This window comes from Dendroctonus ponderosae, unplaced genomic scaffold (assembly GCF_020466585.1).
Source record: "Dendroctonus ponderosae isolate FM_Combo_2020 unplaced genomic scaffold, Dpon_F_20191213v2 Dpon_F_20191213_4, whole genome shotgun sequence".
Lineage (NCBI taxonomy): Eukaryota > Metazoa > Arthropoda > Insecta > Coleoptera > Curculionidae > Dendroctonus > Dendroctonus ponderosae.
In genome coordinates this window covers 5,897,434-5,917,560 of record NW_026018611.1, presented here as the reverse complement: position 1 = coordinate 5,917,560, position 20,127 = coordinate 5,897,434, and positions in this window count along the sequence as shown.

Sequence of the window (20,127 nt, the reverse complement as noted above, 5' to 3'; positions counted from 1 at the left end):
TTTTTTAAAGACAAAAATTTTTGAGGCGAAATACCCAAAAAGAAGTTTGTAAAAAAATGAATCCGCCTCAACAATATAGAACTTATCTACACCTCTTTTCTGTTAATCGATTTTTCAAAAATGCATTTGTATCAAACAAAATTTTATAGCAATTAACTTTTTTCCCATTGATAGGGCGGGATTTTTTCTTTCACTCTGAAAATCTTAATAGCAATCCGGTTTTTGAATGTTTGTTGTTTATGAATTTGAAAAATTCCGTTGACGACGTCGTCGTTTTCCGTCAATAGAATTCACAGGCTATTTTCCAAAAATTCATTTGTCTCAAATGAAATTTGATAGCAATTTGATTTTTCGGCATTACATGGCGCGAACCTTTGTCGATAGGATCCAGAAGTTTAGTAGCGGTCAAGCTTTCAAATAATTTTCTAGGGATTTTGAAAATTTGTATGTCTCCAAAGTCGTGCCTTGTCCATAAATGTTTAAGGCTATTTTTCAAAAATTAATTGATCCCAAACTTGATTTGTTGCCATCTTGTAATTTCAGCTGTGATAAGGATCAAGCTTTCCTCTATAAGGGTCGGAAGTTTATGTTCCATACAAGCTTTGGCTATTAATTTACGAATTTTCAAAGTTGGATGTCAAATTCGTTTTTTTGTGCCAATCCATTTTGCACACTGTTTTCCAAAAATTAATTTGCCTTAAACTAAATTTGATAACTAGTTGCATCTTCTCCCATTACATGGAGTGGGCTTTGTCCTTAAGCTCGTAAAACAATCCAACTTTTCACTAATTTTTTTTAATGTGGAAAACTCGGTTTTCCACTACGTCGATTTTCGTCATCGCATTTTAAAGACTAGTTTAGAAACAATGGTTTTTCTCAAACAGAATTAGCCACCGATTTCCGCGCTCTATGCTTATATACAGCAAGCTTTCCTCTGCAAAATTTAGCAAGTTTATATACGATGAAAGCTGTTTCTCATTTTTACGAATTTTCCGAATTTTTACCAATTCATTTTGCGCTCAATTTTTCAAAAAATCATTTCTTTCAAACGAAATTTGATGGTATATTGACTCTTAAACGGTTACATGCAGCGGACGGAAAGTTCGATAAAATCCCACTCTTGAGTAATTTTTTACAAATTTTGAAACTTCAATTGTTCACGACGTCGTTTCCGATCAATATATTTTAATGACCAAATCACCATTCGCGTGCGATATTCAAACACAATTAATTTTTCCTCGCCAACTTTGGAAGAAAAAAATCAAGGCATGTTATCGAAAGCCCTCCGAAAAAATCCTCCCTTAAAAAGCAGACACTTTTAAATTTTTAAATTCAACAATTTTTCGCATTAAAATTCATATTCATCCTAAACATCGTTTGGTATATTAGATGCGCCCCTTTAAAGACACCAACCAACAACTCTGTAAAGTGTTCCGGAGTAGCCGCTCTGATACAGAGCTTGGGATTGAAGTGCAAATAACAAGGTAGAAGTGAAACAAGTGCCATTCTCGAGAAAATAGAGTTAAGTGTCCAGATGCCACGAGCCCGAAAGGAACAATTGAAATTTCTTTTGCCCAGAAAAAATCTTAGTCATTTCTTTGTTTGCTTTGGAATATTTCATTCGTGATTGAAAAATTTTGCTAATCATCTGGAGCGTCTATAGATTTTCCATTAGCTCAATTTGGTCGTCTATCAGAAAAAGCCCAGAAGCTCGACTATCCCTTACTTTCCCCAGCTAACTGCCTCTAGTTAATTATTTCGATACACTAACTCCGGGCTTTAGGATCAAGAGTTAGTAAGAAGTTACATACAGTCACAAATGAGACACTTGACTGCAGCTAGTTCATTTCGTAATATTTTCGTTGCATGGGCTGCAATCTGTTGCTCTAACTTTTTGAACTTTCATCGTGTAGTTTGTAACTTCGTAGAAACGATCAGAAAATCTAAAATCTCTAACGCGCTGATTCACATTCCAGTTTGGATAGTGTTGGGATATCACGAAATAACTTCCTGTAATGCTATGGACAAATACATGTGAGGTTGACCAGAAAGGAAATGTGTTCCCCCAAATAAAACCATATGTAAACTGAATTAAGCTTAGAATAAAAAAAACCGTTGATATTAAAAAAATACAAATGAAGCAAAGAGTAGGGCAGAGAACTCATCATCACTATAAAGAGTGTGTATGAATTGGAGGATTTTCATATTAATTTTTGTATGTGCAACTATCGAAATGAGAAAAATGTTACATTTATCGACGGTCGAATGGCGTCCAGTGCGAATAAATTGAAAATACTATAAAGAAGCCACGATGAGAAGAAATAAAACAGCAATAATTTTTTTCTAAATTAAAAAAACAAAAATTTACTGGAATGAAATCAACCAAAAAATGTACTGGAAAAGTGAACAGGATGCATTTGTCCAAAATTAGCAATGTTTTCGTATTATTTAATACCATTAAAGTTGCCTACTTATTTAATAATTCCTTACATTAAAAACGTTCAATTGGACTTAAAACATATACTTTTTAAGTACCTAGTTTCTTTTTCGAAGCAAAAACATTTTAGGGCAGTACAAGGAAAAGATAAACACAGTTACAAAGAATATTAGGTTGGATGCAAAATCATTGTTGAAAATCGAACAGATACACTTGAAAAACATCATGATAAATAAATACTTACATTTATAAAAGCTGCTGGATAAAAAACAGACATAACGCGGAAAATATTGCTACAAAGTTGATGCCGTTGTAGTTGCAATTGCATGGAAATGCCTGTGCTTAATTCACCACTGGCAAATTTGAAAATGTGAAAAAACTACGGTTCCGTTTGTTTTGTTTACGCCTAGCTTTAAAATGAATAGAAGCCGCCTCCTTTTATTTCCCCCCGTCTCATCCAGCCTTCTATTCTGCCAATTCCTGCAGCGGAAAAACTGCAATTATACCCTGAGCAGGATTTGTCGCTGCGCTCGATTATTTATGTGTTTAGATTGAGTTTAAGTAATGCATGATAATGGAAAATGGAAAATCGCCGCCGGCTCGAGAGACTTGGAAATATCTCATCGTGGAGCGCACTTTTTGATTAAATTGCTCTAAAATTTATTGCTCGGATTCTATGATTTGCGCGGTTCGGATTTTTTTATTTATTATTATTCGTTCAGTCCCTTATTGTATTTGGTTTTGCTTTTCGAAACATTTCATTTCCGAATGGGCCAACTCTGTAATCCATCGCACTAATGCGTTCCTCAAAAGGAGTAAAATCGTGTGTCTTGAAACATTTCTTCTAAGGAGCGAATTATCGGGTTTGAAAAATATTCAAGGGAGGTTTCCACGAAATTCATCGCTTTGTTCACTGCACTTTAAGCCTTCGCCAAACTCGCCCGCATCAGCCTGCACATTTAGTCAGTGCACGTGGCGTCACGGCGAAAAAATATTTTGTGAGACCTTAAAGTGTGTCAAAATTTGTTGTGCTTTCGATCCTGTTTTAAGCAGCTTAAAAGCGTAATGCCAGCATTAGACTGCGCACTTTTCCCCAATTTATTACCAAATAAATAGTGCCAATTATTTTTCCAATTTATTGTGGACGAAGAGCACGTTGGAATTTTTCTGGAAATTTTAAAATTATTTGATGCCCACTGTGCAATGACAATGAATTGAAGGTTAAATTATGTTTTCTGTTTTATTGTGTTTCAGATGGTAAAAATCTGTGCTTTTTGCTATAAATCGGGCAAAATAAAAAAATTGTCTAATTTAAAGGCATGAGCAAATAATTGTTGCCAACACAAAACAGAAGACCTGAAGTATTCAAATCTGTGTGGGTTTTTTTGAAATTGCACCAATTTATTGTAAGTGTAAGCCGATGAAGACCATTCAAAAAATTGTTCAATTTATTGGTCGGCAAATTGATTAAAATCTAGCAGCTTAAATTTAAAAGCCTCAATTGTTTTGAGTATCGTTTTAAAAATTGTCCTACCAAATACATTTCTAACTACTTAGGAAACATTAAAACATCCTTTTGTCGTTGATTTTCTTCAATAACTACGGAAATGTACAGGGTGATTCACAACCTTATGGACTCAGAGCAGGGGCGTGTAGAGGACCTCAAAACAAGTCGAGTTTCCATTAAAGTTTTTTTTCAGGCCCATGGTCAAGAAGAGACTGGGTGTTAAAGTTTTAGAAAAATGTTGGTCTTTTATGTTTAAAACGTAGGCTAATGTTTAGACCCTTTACCCGTAGGTAGGGCGACTGGTTATGAAAATTTACAGGGTGTTCTTTTTTCTAGAGGCATAACCCCTTTTACTTAAAAAAAAAACACTTTTACAAACTTATTTGTGGTGCGCCACTGACTCAAGATTTTACTCAAGATGGACTTATATTTGTGCAAATAACTCGAAAACAAAGACAGATACGAAAAAACTGCAAGCGATCAGAAAATTCTTAAATTGAACAAGAATTGCAAAGAGGTGTTCGGTCGAAGTCAGTGGCGAAACGCAAAAAGTTCATGGGGGTAAAAGGGGATATGCATCTAGAAAAAAGAACGTTCTGTATTTTCACAACCAGTCGCCCTATGTACGGATAAAGAGTTCAAACATTAGCCTACGTTAAAGATTTGAGTAAAATACCTCATAAACTGTAGGAGTTAAAGGGAAAATACCAAAAAATTTTTTGGAACTTTAACACCCTCTATCTTGTTATTCATGGGCCTGAGAAAAAACTTAAATGAAAACTCGATTTGTTTTGAGGTCCTCTACAGGCCCCTGCTATGTGTCCATAAGGTTATGAATCACCCTGTATATTCTCTAGTGATTGAAATTATAATTATTTGGAGTCTCAAGAGCTGGTTCTTAAGCAATTTCCAATGAAACACTGAAATTTGCAATAAAAATCGCAATTTTATTTAGATGCATTGAAACGAAATTGCGTTCTTTCACGGGGAATCTTGGCGGTTTTATGTAAATCCAGTACTTTTACTTGGAAAAGCTACGCATGTTTCAAATAAACCTTGAAATGCGCAAGTAATAGTTGTTCAGCTTTTGTGTTTTAAGTGTGCTTTTACAATAACCCAAACTAGAAAAATTTAAAAATTTTACAAATTCACACAAAGCTTTAGCACTCGTTTTAGATTTTCAATCATCGTTGGCCTGTAAACATTGAAAAAAATGTTCTGGCACATTTTATCCTACCTACTTGAATAATCAAACTTGAACGGGAAATAAGGGCGCAATTTTCCACGTGTCCCCGGTAGCCAATCTTCGATTTTCCAGAAGCTATATATTTCCACGTCTATATACTCCAGATTCTGCAGTGGGCATTTTTTCTCATCCAGATCCGTTCGTTCGATTTTCTCTATACATAACGACGACGCAGGGCGTCCGATACATCGCGCAAGCACCGGCATTGGAGAGGCGTCGGGACGATTGGTCGATCACTTTCCAATACATGCGGCTACAATCACGCCTATTGGTCCGATTGATTTTGTTTATCGGAAATTGGAAATATCGGCAACCAATCGGGACCTAAACTGAACTGTCCAGGCAGAGAAAACCAATTGGAAAACCGTCAGATGGTTAATCCAAACTTTTTAAAGTGATTCTCGTTTCAGGTGAATTTATATGGCATAAGAGCTCTGGAAGAATTCCAGGTCCCATAATTGACAAGCTTTTTTCGTCCGTTTTTTATTCAACTTCAACTATTTCGTAGCCAGTTATTATTTTTTTCGCCGCTCAAATTTTCCTGATTATTTAGCATATGCAGCCTCTAACCGTCGTCTCATGAGTTCGTTACAATCCGCGCCTTTTTGCAATTAAACTGGCCTTTTATTTGAGAAAATTTAAGCAATGTTTGTATTTTTTAGCTAAGAAACTCATCAACCGATTAATATCCAAAATGTAAAAAATTCCAAATTTAGAGATTTATTAACGTTTTGGTTACTTCTGTAGGAAGCAGCTTCACAGGAAGTGTGGCCACATTCCAAAACTATCAGTCCCATTATATGACTGTTTAGTTCTAGTCATACTGCTCTAGAGGAACAATATTCTCCTGTCTCTGTAAATTTTCTGAATATTTAGTTTTCTCCGAGGTCGGTTTTACAAGGAAAGAAGCCCGGATTAACACCGATATATCTCCACTCGCTCCTTTCTCTGCCGGAATGTCTTTTTGTCCCGAGTCGAGGACGTATCGTTCGTCGACTGTATCGATTTTACACTCTAATCTGCCTCTGCTCTTTTTATGTCTCGTGCTGTTTTCCTTATATCTAATTATTCAATAAACGTATTTATTGACTTGCTAGTTGATCACGAGTCAATAACTACTTCAATCCCATTGTTAAGCAGTTTCAAATTTGCTTAATCACAGTGAAAATGGCAAACGTTCTTTTATAGCTGGAAGAAATATATATTGTTTTTTGGTTCCAGACGTATAATTTTTAAATAGTTAACTAGGTAGTGCAGAAGTGAATAAAGCAAAAACTCTATTCTGTGCATATGTTTCTGCATTATTTTTACCAGACCAAAGTCTCATCGTCTCAAATATGACTCCAGCTTTTTGGTCACATCTCGGAAGCGATTAGAGTTAGAGCGCTCATTTCAATACCACTGGATAGATAATTAAATAACACACCAATTATTATACACAAATAGTGGCATTTTGCACAAAATATAATTATAAACATTTACAAAATCACGTCAACACAAAAATCCCTTCACATTTTGGGTCCTATTTGCAGAACTATTCGAATAAAGTAAAATAATACGTTTACACCATCGGTGCATTGAGAATTGGCGCTTCTTCAGCTGTAAGTACTTCATTGACACCACACTCTTTATCAAATAGAAGATAGAAATATGGAAGTCTGAGAAAGTCATGAAATACGCATTAATATGCTTAAATAGTGAGTCAGATCAAGTAAATATAAATTTGAAACTTGTTTTCGCACTTCAAAGTTACATTATGTGAGTCAGCGATGCGATTAGCGACAAAATTTGATCCAGAAATTATTAAAAGCCTTGTGAATAATTGCGACGGTGCTGGTGTATCGAGGCAATAATTGCCAATCCAAAAATACAACGTGAAATATTGGCGATCATTTGGCAACCGTTCCGTGATTTTATATTCTAATAAAGATATTAACTTATAGTTATTAATACGTTGAATAGTTCCTACAAAAATGTGTTTTTCATATTTGTCTTCATTTTGAAGATATAAAATTGAATCATTAAAACAATAAACAACAAAGCACAAAATTTGTTAATCATAGAAGTTCGAAACGTTTTTCAAAGCAAAATAAATTAAATCAAAATATTTACTGTTGAACGTTCTTTTTATACAAGAACTAAAAGTAGAGCTTGTGAACTAAATTCTTAATGTATTTTCTCTACATAATGTACCATTTTGCTGTGTATCCAGATTTTGTATTCTTGCATGTTAAAGAAACACTTAAGTAGGTAAATTCTTAATAATTTGCGGCTTGTTTCAGTTAAATAGGGGATTTTTGCTATTTCAGTGCACAAAAAAAACATCGTTAGTATAATTATTTCATAGGTATGGCTGAACTTACCTGCTGTTAAGATTCTCCATGTGCAAATTGATTTTTAAAGATTTTATAAAAATGTAATATTTTTGTGTAGATGTTTAAATAGCTGTAACTTCCTAAGAAATTGCTCGATTTCTGTACTTTGGAGTTTGTGTGGAATCTCAAGAAATCTCAGCTACTTAAACCGTTAAACGGTCATATTAAGTGGAACCCGATAGCTGTTAATAATGTTTATAAGGGCGCAATTTATTAAAATTACATTTCGGAAAAATTAATCGCACGATTTAATTTCAATACAAAGAGGACAAACCGCAGTTCAATATATTGGTTTCTCACAGAGTTTTGGCCAAAAGAATATCGATTATACTTAAATTGTTGCCACAATTGTTCTCTTAGTTCAATATTCAGAAAATCGGTCAATTATCCCATAGTCGTTAATAAGAGCAATTAATTTACCTAATTATTAATTTTAAATAAAAGAAAAGAGAGTAAAAGAAGAGAGTAAGACACTACTTACTTAATAGAAGCAGAGAGAACTAAGCATCTAATAGAAGATAGTGGCAGAAAATTAAAACAGAAACAACATCAATTAACGTTTTCACGTGACTCAAACAGCATACCTACGGCTACAGGTGTATTAAGAAGTTTGTTTGACTCCATAAGCCAAGCATTGGGCACAAGACAGATTCGAGTTTGAAGATCTCTGAGAATGACTTAAATATAGCCGAAAAGTTGGCCCAACAAGAAAAATAGCATTTCACTTTTTTGCCACCACCTCTATGGAGCAGGCCCAAGCACCTAAAGAGGCATTTTTTACCAATTAATTTTTCATTTGCGCTTCCTTGCAGTGCAATGCGAAACTAAAAAATGTTTTCCAAAATTGTTGGCGCAATTGTAAATTAATTTAGTAACGAAAATGTCATCATTGGTTATTTATGCTCAATAGTTTCCCAGCTATGGCGGGTAGCCACCCTTAATGAAACATCCGGTATTTTTGCATGTTAATCATCGCAACTTTAACGATCAGAGAGTTTATCTGCTTGTTGTTCACAGTAACTAACTGAAAACTGAAAAACTCTCTCTTTTGGTTCAAGAATGTACTGAACTTTTTTTAGTGTCTCTGGTTAGTAAATATATTTTTATCCATTAATTTTCCAGTTTTAATGGAAGAAAGTAGGTAGGTATCTACTCATAGAAAATTTTACATCATTAAGTTAATGATCTTATTTTATAATGGAAACGTAGGTATAAAAACAATACATTTAAGGTGTTTTTTAATGAATGAAGTTTTTAAATGATTCCACAGGTATTTTTCCTAAGATAAAAAGTCCATCTAGGCATTGAACCGCATAACTTTACTTATCGATCTGCAGGGTCTAAAAGATTAATTTTAGTTTTGGTTTTTGCGTGCATGATTGTAACAGGTTTTTTGGCAATAAAGTTAATTCTTCTATAATTTGCACGTGCTTAAGTTATTCCTAGAAAATTCGCTACGTTTAATCGTTTTCCAGATGTTTTGATTTAAGGAAATCGACGCATGTGTTTTTCAAAAATGAAAGTACAAAAGAACATTTTTCAATCCACATTCCATTTCGTCATTTAAGCGGCACATCATTTAAGAAAATGGGCAACTCTTTCTGAAGAAAAATAGCCAATTTTGATGGAATCTTGCGAAACAAATTTCAAACTCAAAATAATTTCAATTAGTTGGAAAAAATTCAAGTTCTTTTTTTTAACTCCCTGTAGCCCCACGCCTATATGGGGCTCTTGTATTCTTAAAATTACGGAAGAAATCGCCCTGTTAAGTATCGGGCACTTTTTAAAAAACACCCTGTATATTTATTTGAGAGACATTTTTATGAAATTCTTCTTTCACCAGTGCACGCATGCCATTGCAATAATGATCTTTTAGATTTTTATATTTTGGTTGGGTCTTACAGGTGATAGGAGTTGGAAGGCTCAACCCGTGAAGGGAAAAATCGTTTGAAGTGCAATTAAGTCATTTCTCTATTAAACTCTTTTCTGAAAATTTTTCTAAAAAATTACTCATTTCTGCGCCGTTCCTACTTTTCTAGAGAATCGTCAGAAAGATTCGTCTATCCACACTTTCTAAGTATAATCTGACAATATAGGCCTAGAACCATAAATTATTCATTGAAAATGTAAGTCGCTTTTTAAAATCACATTGTGTCCAATCACAGTTAATTTTTCGGTATGTCACAATTTGTGATTGTAATATGTTGATGGCTGCGAAAAAATTTCGGGTAGTGATTTGCTGCTCAACTGTAGGAAACATTTTCGTAAACAGTATTTAATGAAAAGGGCTTGCAGCCACTATAAAAAAAATCGCTTTGATTGGCCTCCGATCGAGTCAATAGCCGTAAAATCGAAAAGCCATCAACCAATCAGCACCGGAATCGAACCTATATACCGACGCTATGTATCGACGCTGCCGCCGTCGAGTGGGAGGCATCTTCATGGCGTTCGATCGGCGGTCGGGGGCGGCGGATATCGTAAAAAAGTCCATCGACGAAGAGCCCCCCGTGGCCCCCCTGACCTTTGACCCCGCTCGTTCGACTCCTCGCGCACTCAAATAGACGGCATCGTTCGATTTTTGCGGTGGACGCGGACGTCGCGGGGCCCGGGACGCCGACCGACGCTCAGGCGACGCCCAGACTACGCCGCCGATCGGCAGATGCAAGAAGCTGAATCACATACGAACATCACCAGCAGCAGCAGCAGCAGCATCTCATCACATTCATCATGTTCATCAATGAGTTGATGAGTTACAACTCATTAACCGATGAGTTATAACTCATTTGTTAAAGTGGATTAAAGCTTTACAAGGCCTCAACAAGGTTTTAAGAAACGGAGCAGTACCTGGTGGTACTGCGCCGGTGCGTTGAGTTGGAGCACCAAGCAATTTGCGAGGCACTGCGCCAACTCCTAAAACTTCACTGAGCTACCCAGGCCTACTTTCAGCATTCTGTCTCTCTTTTGTCTCCTGCACGCCCCTGAACTTGAACAGTTCTGCAGGGTTGCGCAGCACCAGAGCTGACCACATGGTAGCTACACCCTAAGCACTTTTCCCCGATTTCTTGGCCAATAAAGTGGGCCACTTATTGAAAGTCATCTTCTCGATCGTCATCGATGGATATTGTTCTCACAATAACTTGGTGCAATCTCAGAAACTTTCATTTTCTATGCAGGGTGAATTAAAATTGGCGCCATTCCTCTGGGGGTGCACAGGGAGAACCGAAAAACTAGTAAAAAATAATGATTTTTATCAAACACTGAGATATTTACAAAAAACCAGATCATAAATTACGCAACAGTGTTTTCAAGGTAATCTGCCTCATGAGCATTACGTAAAATCMTGTTGTTTCTTAAATATCAAAAACTCAAGTGAAAATGAAATAAGTTAGRGTAACCGGTAAATTCAACGGATTGCAACTTCATTCCTTTTAAGATTTTACTCACTTTTTTATTTTTTTATTTAATTTTACACACAGAGAGTACAAGAAAAATATTGAAAMAAATGTCTTCCAAAATTTCTACAAGATATTAACAGTGGAAGGTCGAATTTCAACTTTGTTATTAATATTATTTTGAAATCGTTCCATCTTTGATTGGTAGCCTGTTGGAAACTTAACCGTTGGAAAAGAAAAATTATTATCTTTGCTTCAAATTACAATGTAAGTACATATGTAAGATACATAGGAAACTAGAACACATTAAATATCTGATCTTCCGAAAACCGGTACAAATTGAGCAGGAGTTAATTAACCGAAAACGAGAAGCTTCTCAAAATGTGAGACCAGACGCTGCAAAGAGCGCACGAGAAGCATAAAACAAGGCTTATATAGAAACGACTCTTATAGAAAGTGTGTCGCTAAAGTGGCGCGCCCTGGTGGCTGAGAATTCAAACAAACCTGCATTATGAACCCATACACTTGCTTATTTTTAATTGTGTCGCACGGGGCAGCTGATAATAGGGATAAATGACACAACTACACAAAAATACATATAAATATATATATTAGGTACTGGTTGTTTATTGTTTATATAAATACTTTTTACAGATAAAAAAAATCTTTGGAGCATTTTTAGGAATAACTTTAAATCATACGCCTTTTGTGATAGGAAGCCGTGCATTTTCTAACTTCCTTCCTTCCTGCCTTCAAGCCACCAATAAACAGCTACCATCTTCGCAGATTATTTACGATTTATAAAAACAGATAAGGAAAATGGTAATCTGAAAATATGAAAATATCGTTATTCATTTTGAACAGAGGTTTCTGTTTAAACATTAATCTGTAATTCTACATAAAACAGAGGTATTAAGTACCGGTTTCAATGGTGAGCAACCCGATGCTATGAACTAGCTCTAATGAGAAAAATATCCTGTTTTCCATTTATTTGTTTCTTGATGAAAATGCAACCCGAATAATAAGCTAAGTGATTTCGACTTACTCAACAAAACATTCACAAATTACGTATTGGAGAACATGGAGAAATATATCACAATCCAGTATGTGCAGGAAGCATGAGGCACGAAATCATACAACTTATCACAGATTATATCGTCAGAAATGAATAAAATCGGCATAGGCTTGTTCTTTGGATGATAGCGAATAATCAGCATAGACAGACATCTTGTCCATGACAAACCCACAAACAACATTGGGGAAGATTTATTTGACATTTGACTTGCGTTATCGCATTCATCCACAGAATATTTTCCTACAGTGGGTTATTTCATGATTTAATCTGTAGCTCTTTATCGTCTGTAGCGCCTCTGGCGACTATGAAATCAGTTGTTCTCGGTTAGGTTTTTAAGTGAGAGTACCCAGGGCATGACGAGAAGTGATAAACACGTTTGAAGTTAAACGGGCAGAACTTGCTTGCCTTGAACTCATTTGCCCCAAAATGGTTGGCAGCACTGACGGCAAAGTGCCAACGTTATCCCAACCTCAAAGCATTTCATTGTCACTTTTACTTGCTTTGTATTGTGGTTACCCATGGTTACCTACTACAGTTTGTAATAAGWRGCAACAGGTTTTTKCGCAATGTSAACGAGRCAGGTTASTTTGAAASACATTGTTGCCATCTTTCTGWTMTGGTTTTTGGCAAATATCTCAGTTTTAATACGAATTGATTTTTTTACTATTTTTCCTSTACTTCMAAAGCACCCCCCGACAACCCCTCCAGAGGAATGACGCCAATTTTGAATCACCCTGTATGAGCAAYTCTCATAATTTTCCGTTTGAAAARGCAAAMATTTTTTGTGGCTGTTTTCGTGATTTTTGTCAAGTTAAAGCTTMAATTTTYCCATARATTTTTTATTTGTGGGTACTGAAAAWCTGCAGTTTTAACCTCGCTTTTGCAACTTYACCCARTTTAAATGGTTGTCGACTGCTCTCGTATAAATTGGCTTGGTTTTTTATTRAGAAAAATAAAATTTCTACACTTAGATTAGGCACAACTCAAGACGAATGCTTCATTTATCAACGATGAAAAATAGAGATGGTTTTGAAAACTTTAATTTCTTTCTTTAAACGCCCAAGCTGGCATCAGCGCATTGTGAAAGAAAGTCTTCCGATCCAATCTCGCCAATGAGTAAATTGCTATATTAGATTTGCGCTTAAAACTGGAGAGTAAAAGAAGGGTAATTCAATCCAGTGCATTTACGATAGTTGGCAGGCTTCAATAAAAGTCCGAGTCCAAACACAAAACAATGGAACTTTGATGGGCGGCCCCGTAAACGGGCAACTTGACTGCCGGTCGTATCCTTTCCATCCTTCGATTTCCTTTTACCGACACATTCCATGAGAACGAGGCTTATGTGCTCGAAAGCCAGTCTCCAATATTTCCGATCAGTGTTCGGTTCATTTCAGGTATATAAGCGCTGCGTATGTACTCCCGATTGGTTCTATAGGTAGTCATCTATAGCAATAGAACGGCATTTATCGATTCTGCGCTCCGATCCGGCCAATCGGATGCTCGATCGGTGATCGGTTCGCTATCGAGGGGAGTACGGGGGAAATGGGACGGGGCGGGACGGCGGACCGTTTGCTGTTCGATTGATTTTTACCGTGCTCGAGCTGGGTGGGGTTGGGGGGCTGCGAAAACGAGGAGGCTAGTGGAGAGTCAAGGTCGCTCTTGAATGGGGGGCTTAATTTTAATTAGTCTGAATAGTTTTGGAATGCTTCTTTTGCATTGAATAGTTAATGCGTGCGACCAAGACCGAAACAATGCAAGTCTTGGAGTCGGTCTTGCTTTACTCCTCACTATCGAAAATCTTTCACGGAAAGTTCAAAAAGCTTCGAACCAAAACTGCTTTTCATAGACAATCTTGATTTCGAAGGAAAATTATGCTTCATTTGTCCTATTCCCCACAATTTGTGCAGCTTTTGAAAAAGTCACCTTTATTGAATTGGATTGATTTGTGTGAAACAGAGAGACGTGTCAAAAATTGCAACGTTTTTATTGTTCAATTGCGAAATGTTGCGATTTTAAACAGAATTTAAATGAAACTATTTGAATGCAGGTTAATTTTTTAACAGTTTTGTACGTACTTTGACTCTTTTTCTAGAACTATCACTACAAACTGCAAAAAGTGGTTTACCTCAAAAGCAGTAAGAGATATCGAGAAAAACAAGGTATATCTTTTTTGAAGCCAAAAAATTGGTCTATCGAACTGCTTGATCATATCCCCAAATTTGACAACACTATACAATTTGTACTCATTATAAAATTAAATTTTGACCGTACTTGTACAATAACAAGATTTCGGATAAATTTACAATTCAAAAAGACGAGTACCTATGAGATACTTTCGCTACAAAAATTTCACGAACGTGAAATAAATGGTGTAATAATTAAGAGTAGGTAAGTTTCTTTTTGAAACTTGGCACTTTGAATGCCCAAAATTTTACAAGAAAGTCGGTTCGGAAATTTTTTTATATGAAATACTGGCATACATTTATATGAATTTCAGGTAGGTAAAACAATTTCGGGACACTCTGTATATTGATTATAAGTGCAGTTTATAAAACAAAAAAAGTTGATGTTGGTTTCTTGCAAACGAAACATCAACGCGCAAAAGTGTTAATGTGGACTTTAGGCTGATTTAAATTTGTTACTTTAAGTTAGGCGGTTAGGTTCCAGTTTCGATTTAACACAAAAATAATTTAAGTTTGAAAATTTCCTTATAGGTAGTGAAGTTTAGGTGCTTCTTCTTTTGCTTGACAAAAAAATCTTATCGAAAATGTGGATTCTTTACGAAATATCGGTCCAGTGGAGACTGATGTAGGACCTACAGATGATTCTTGCTATTGATGAGGGTTTCCAGAAAAATGCAAAACAAAGGTTGCAAACAATTTAAATAAATATCTCGAAAGCTCCAGTATACCGAAAAGATCTGATCACATCGACAGAGTGTTTGAATCAGCAGAAAAAAATCGATAGTGACTTTTCTTATAAAACCACTAAAAGACGAGCTATTGATAATTTTCCAATTTATGCAAAATTTCTATAAAATTTTACAATTTTTGGCATGGCTTATTGGGGCCAAAATATTGCTTCAATCAATCAAAAGAACTAAATTACTGTCAAATTAAATTGAGACATTTCGAAAATGTAGACCATCTTCAGGTTTCAGTGTGGTTAACACTTACTTTAACCATTTTCATTGGCAATTTCGTCCTCTAAACCGTAAGTAATTTGGTCCAATTTGGGTTGAATCGGTTGAAATATTTAGCATAAGTAATATGTGTGAACATTGAGACAATGTGTTGCAACTTTGGTGGTTTCATGAAGGATTCAGATCTTCTTATTCAAAAAATTGCCACATAAACATATTGTGGGAAAATGCGTGGAAACAAGATAATAAGCCAGTTACTGGAAGTGCTTTCAATACGCGTCGAATTTTGTGGAGAATTTTTCGAATATCAACCAACAAGGCAAATTGGGGTAAACTTTCCCTTCATTTTTCAGCACACGGCAGAATCACAGCTAACAAAACCTGTCTCAAGTTTAATGCATTTTATTAAAGTCATTTTTTAAACTAACTTTAAGCACTGGTTGCAGCTTCAAAGTCTTCACAAAAATCTTCCTTTGGTTGTTGTGTGAGTTTCATAATAAAGTGCTGATCTCATTGATAACTGATATCACGTTAGTAAAACTAAAATTATTTAAATGCAAATATGTCTAAATAAACATTTAATAACCAGTCGTTTGTCGTAAGAAATTGTGTTTGAAACAAAATTTATAGAGCATTCAAAAGAGAATTGATTAGACATGCATTCGACACATCTTTTTCACCATGCAGGAAATGTATTAAACAGCAATTAATTAAATAAAAAGAAACGAAATCGCAGAAAGAAAAAACCGTAGAACAGTTTGTCGGATATTTATAACAAAATCGGTTTCATGCGCTAAACATGTTTTAAGTGCAAAAAAGTGACCGATACCTATGTTTTTTTCGGCCAAGAAATACTTGCCCTGTGGAATTTTTTTAAAAAGATAAAAGAAAATAGTTTTTTTCAAAACTAGGATTTTCCAATTACTCAAAAAGTCATTCTTTGAGTCCTTTACAAAAGTTTATTATTTTCCCTTTACAAATACTTTCCTGAAGTATTTTATCATTAAACAAGTCACATGTTAATGCTAGTATATTTGCAACGGTTTCAAAGTGAATTTAAATTCAAGCTGAGACACGCACTTGCAAGTTTTTGAGGAATTTTGGATTCTAAAACTGATACAATTTTCTTAAATTAATGTCTTCTATGAAAGTCCACTCTCGGCATTTTCTACATCTGACGACGTTAAGAAAATATATTTTATTAAAATAATGTTTTTCTTGTGTCATTTTGAGCATTTGTGTCTCTAAAGATACTTGTACTGATCTGCATGTTTATTTTAAAACTTTGGATTTAAAAATAGAAGCACCTATGTACAAATTACAATATTGGTTTTTTTACAGTTTTAAAAACTCTGAAAGCGGCAAAAGAAAGCTAGTAATAATTTAACACCTACAGCTATCTACTAGATATTTGTATGTTTGCCTTTTTTTCTACTACTTATTAAGTTCCTTTGTAATTAATAAACTTTTTTTCTTAGCCGTTTGTCCATTACATCGACAGCTTGGTCTTTGCAGTTGGCAGACTCAAGCCTAACTGGTGTTTTATTAAACGGAAGCAGATATTTTGATTAGGTACTCCTTTGAAAGAAACCTATATCAAGTTAATCCCGGCCGGACCAAGTGGCCGACTTTGGTGACAACAAAACAAATTATTTAATGATGAAACGTGTGCGAACTGATGACCGCATGAATCACCCAATTTGGCGAAATTAGAATAATGTACAATTTGCTGACATTAACGGTAATTGGTAGTGTCTCCTCTATAAGTAGCCGTTGTGGACGTGTGCTAGTTATATGGTTTTCAAAAATTTGGCAATATCCAATTTTCAAAAATGTCCGGGCAAAAGGACTGTGGATAATTTGTGGAACAAATCGAATAAATCACCGCTTTGATTTACGATGTCGAGTTCGAAGAAAAGCATCAGTTATAAATTTCCCAAACCTACGAGTTGACCTTATTCCGAACTTCCGCTAACGCTCATGTGGGTACAATGTATATTTGTCTCGTCTTTCATCATTCCACTTTTCGCATTTTGTTCTGTTCGCTCATTTTCTCAACTCTGGCAGGTGTATCGTTTTTTTATCCTTTTTAAGTGTAAATATGCTATTTGCGATTTGCAGAGACGCGGCACGAAGTGGATACGTTCGGTGGATTAATATATGTTAAAATCCTTTTTTGGATAGTTTCTTTAACATTAAGCATCAAATGTTGGTATCAAGCTTATAATTTTTTGTTAACTTAGTTCCATTCAATTCGCCCGTAGATTATCTCAATTGCACTGTCTATAGAGCCACGGGCGTTATTAGATTTTGTAATCTATGTAAACCATGCGTTGCTCGGTATAATTATCTAACTACACTTTACTACGCTAACAATAAACTGCTTTTCCTAGATGTATCGCCCAGCAATGTGCTTATGGCAAACCTTAAGAAACAAAACCCTCAAATCGATAATCCTGGGAAACTGCTCATAAGTTCTGCCGGCTGCTTCACGTAACCGCTATATATGTTTCGGTTACTCCCGAACTTGGAAAAAACTGAAGATATATCGTGGTACTCTAGATAGATTCCGCCAGCATATTGGCTTTTCCCTTAAGACGGCATTCACTGTTTCATTCGCGTTCCATTCGACCGTTAGTCAGTTAAATAAAACATCCAAATTCTGCTGCACGAATAAACATGGAATATTTTTGGTTAAAAACATTCAGCTTCTCGGAAATGTTTTATAGGAGCTGGTGAGTCTTTCGGGTGCTGGGCGGTCCTAAAAAACAGTTTCTTCCTAACGTTTCGGACGCACGAGTTGCTTGCATCTTTAGAGATGTTCTGGTCTAAAGCTAAAGCTAAAACTGAACTGACTTGTTTTTGTGTGTTTGTTTTGTGAAATGTTTTTCCAGCTTTTGCGCCATGCGACAAGAATTTCTTTGCGACGTTTCGCAAGCACGCCATGCTTGCTTCTTCAGTGGTGTTAAAGCCACATGTGCTCAAAGCAGCTCGTTTTAGTATACGCATACCTATACCGAATGAAAGTTTTGGAATCGAAGACTAATCTTATGCATGTTTGCACCAGCAAGTCGCATAAATTTATGAGAAAATAACATTAAACGCGTTTAATTTAAAAGCTACGTTTTAAATTTTCATTTAAATTTAATTTAGGAGAAAAAACTTGCAGATAAATCGCAAGTATGCCTAGAGGTTTTTTAGCTGTTCTGAAGCATGGAAAGTTGCACATTTATGTCCTTCCACTGGTGATTGGCGGGCCATATAGTTGCTAATAAATAATTAATTGTATTATTAGAAAATTATTTAATAAAATACAAATGGTGTGTAAGCACTCGACAAAATGAATTGGCAAATAGCGAATTGATACAATTACCCACGATTTGATAGTTTAAATTATATTACTTTTGAATTAATGTATATTAGTTCTTTTGTTAATTAATTTTTTTTATGAAAAAGTCGCTTTCAATGCAAATATCGCATTTTCAGCCGCTTACAGTTAAATTCCAACTATTTCGTTTCATAGAGGTTGAGTCGGATACTGGATCCTCTTGTTTCTTTCTTTATTTGCCATGCAATATAATTGACAAAAAAAGTTAATATTTTTTAATTTCGCTGTTCCCGTTTCACATAAATAGTTGGTGGATGTCTTCGTCTTTCCGTCATTGTAATAAGAATTGATCGTGCTAAAGCAACTTTCATAATTTACGGTCGCCATTGAGCTTCTGTTTGTCGTCAGACCCGGAAATCTACGATCATTTAAAATGTTTATTGTAAAATTTATCGCTGGTGAAACACGTTCTTTTGACAGTCTGAATCCATAAAACATAAGTTAGTGCTCTTGTGTGGTTCCTAATGATTGAGTTTGATTTTTTTTGGACCGAACAAAACCAAATGGAAACTTTCAAAGTAGCAAAATGTCTCTGTATTTCACTGGCGTATTCTTGAGGTTAGAATCTAATCGTCCAAAGAACTTATCAAACATGAATAATAAAACTTGGAAAATGCGGTGCAACGATTGCAAATTGAATGTTTTCCCACATTAATGTGCAGCCAGCAAACAAGGAAAATGCAACCGAATCAAATCGTTTCAAACGCTTTTACAGCACCTGTGTGGCTAATTACAAAGAACCGCCGCATCTCAAATAACTGATAAAATGTATAAAACCAAACATCTCGGCCACGTAAAAACATAAACGTAAATTTGTCTACTTAACAATTTTAACATCTGCCAGCGGATGTTCCTCGAACTGGTAGTTTTTATGTGAAATCCATGGTATTTTAAGGTGAACGTTTCCAGCATACTTTTTATATTTCAATACCAGTTTACGACCGCTTATTTTAACTATCGAATGTGGTACTAGTTCGCACCCTGTATAGATTTATAAGTCATGAAACGAAAGGCACCTTTGGACAACTTCCAACTGTTTTGTTTTGCTTAAACATGTACTATGATGATTAATAAGATGTTTCTCTATTTTGAGTAATAAATTACACATTTCCTAGTCGCTCTTTTTGTGAATATTAAACGATCGTTTACTCCCCACTAATATTTTAAATAAACCTGGGACACATCAGAAAATGGATGGATAAAAATACTAATAATGATGGTAATATTCCAAGAAGGGATTTTTCTTGAGGCAAAGACCTCAGTCAGGTAAAGTTGCCAAAAAAAGTTGTAAAGTGCAAAGCTTTGTTGAGTGTGTTTCGTGAACAATTTAGCTCTGGTTTTTTTAAAACTCATATTTCTTTGTGGAAAAAATGTGCCAAACTTATGGAATTTACCCGAGCCAACAGTTCAGAACTCGAACATTCTAATAATTCCCTGCTATATGCTGAAACAACACTTAACTGGATTAACAATTAATAATAGTTGCTTGCTAGTGTTTCTCGGAATTATGCCAATAAAAATTTGATTACAGTTTACGAATATTAGATTAATGGCACTTAAAAAAT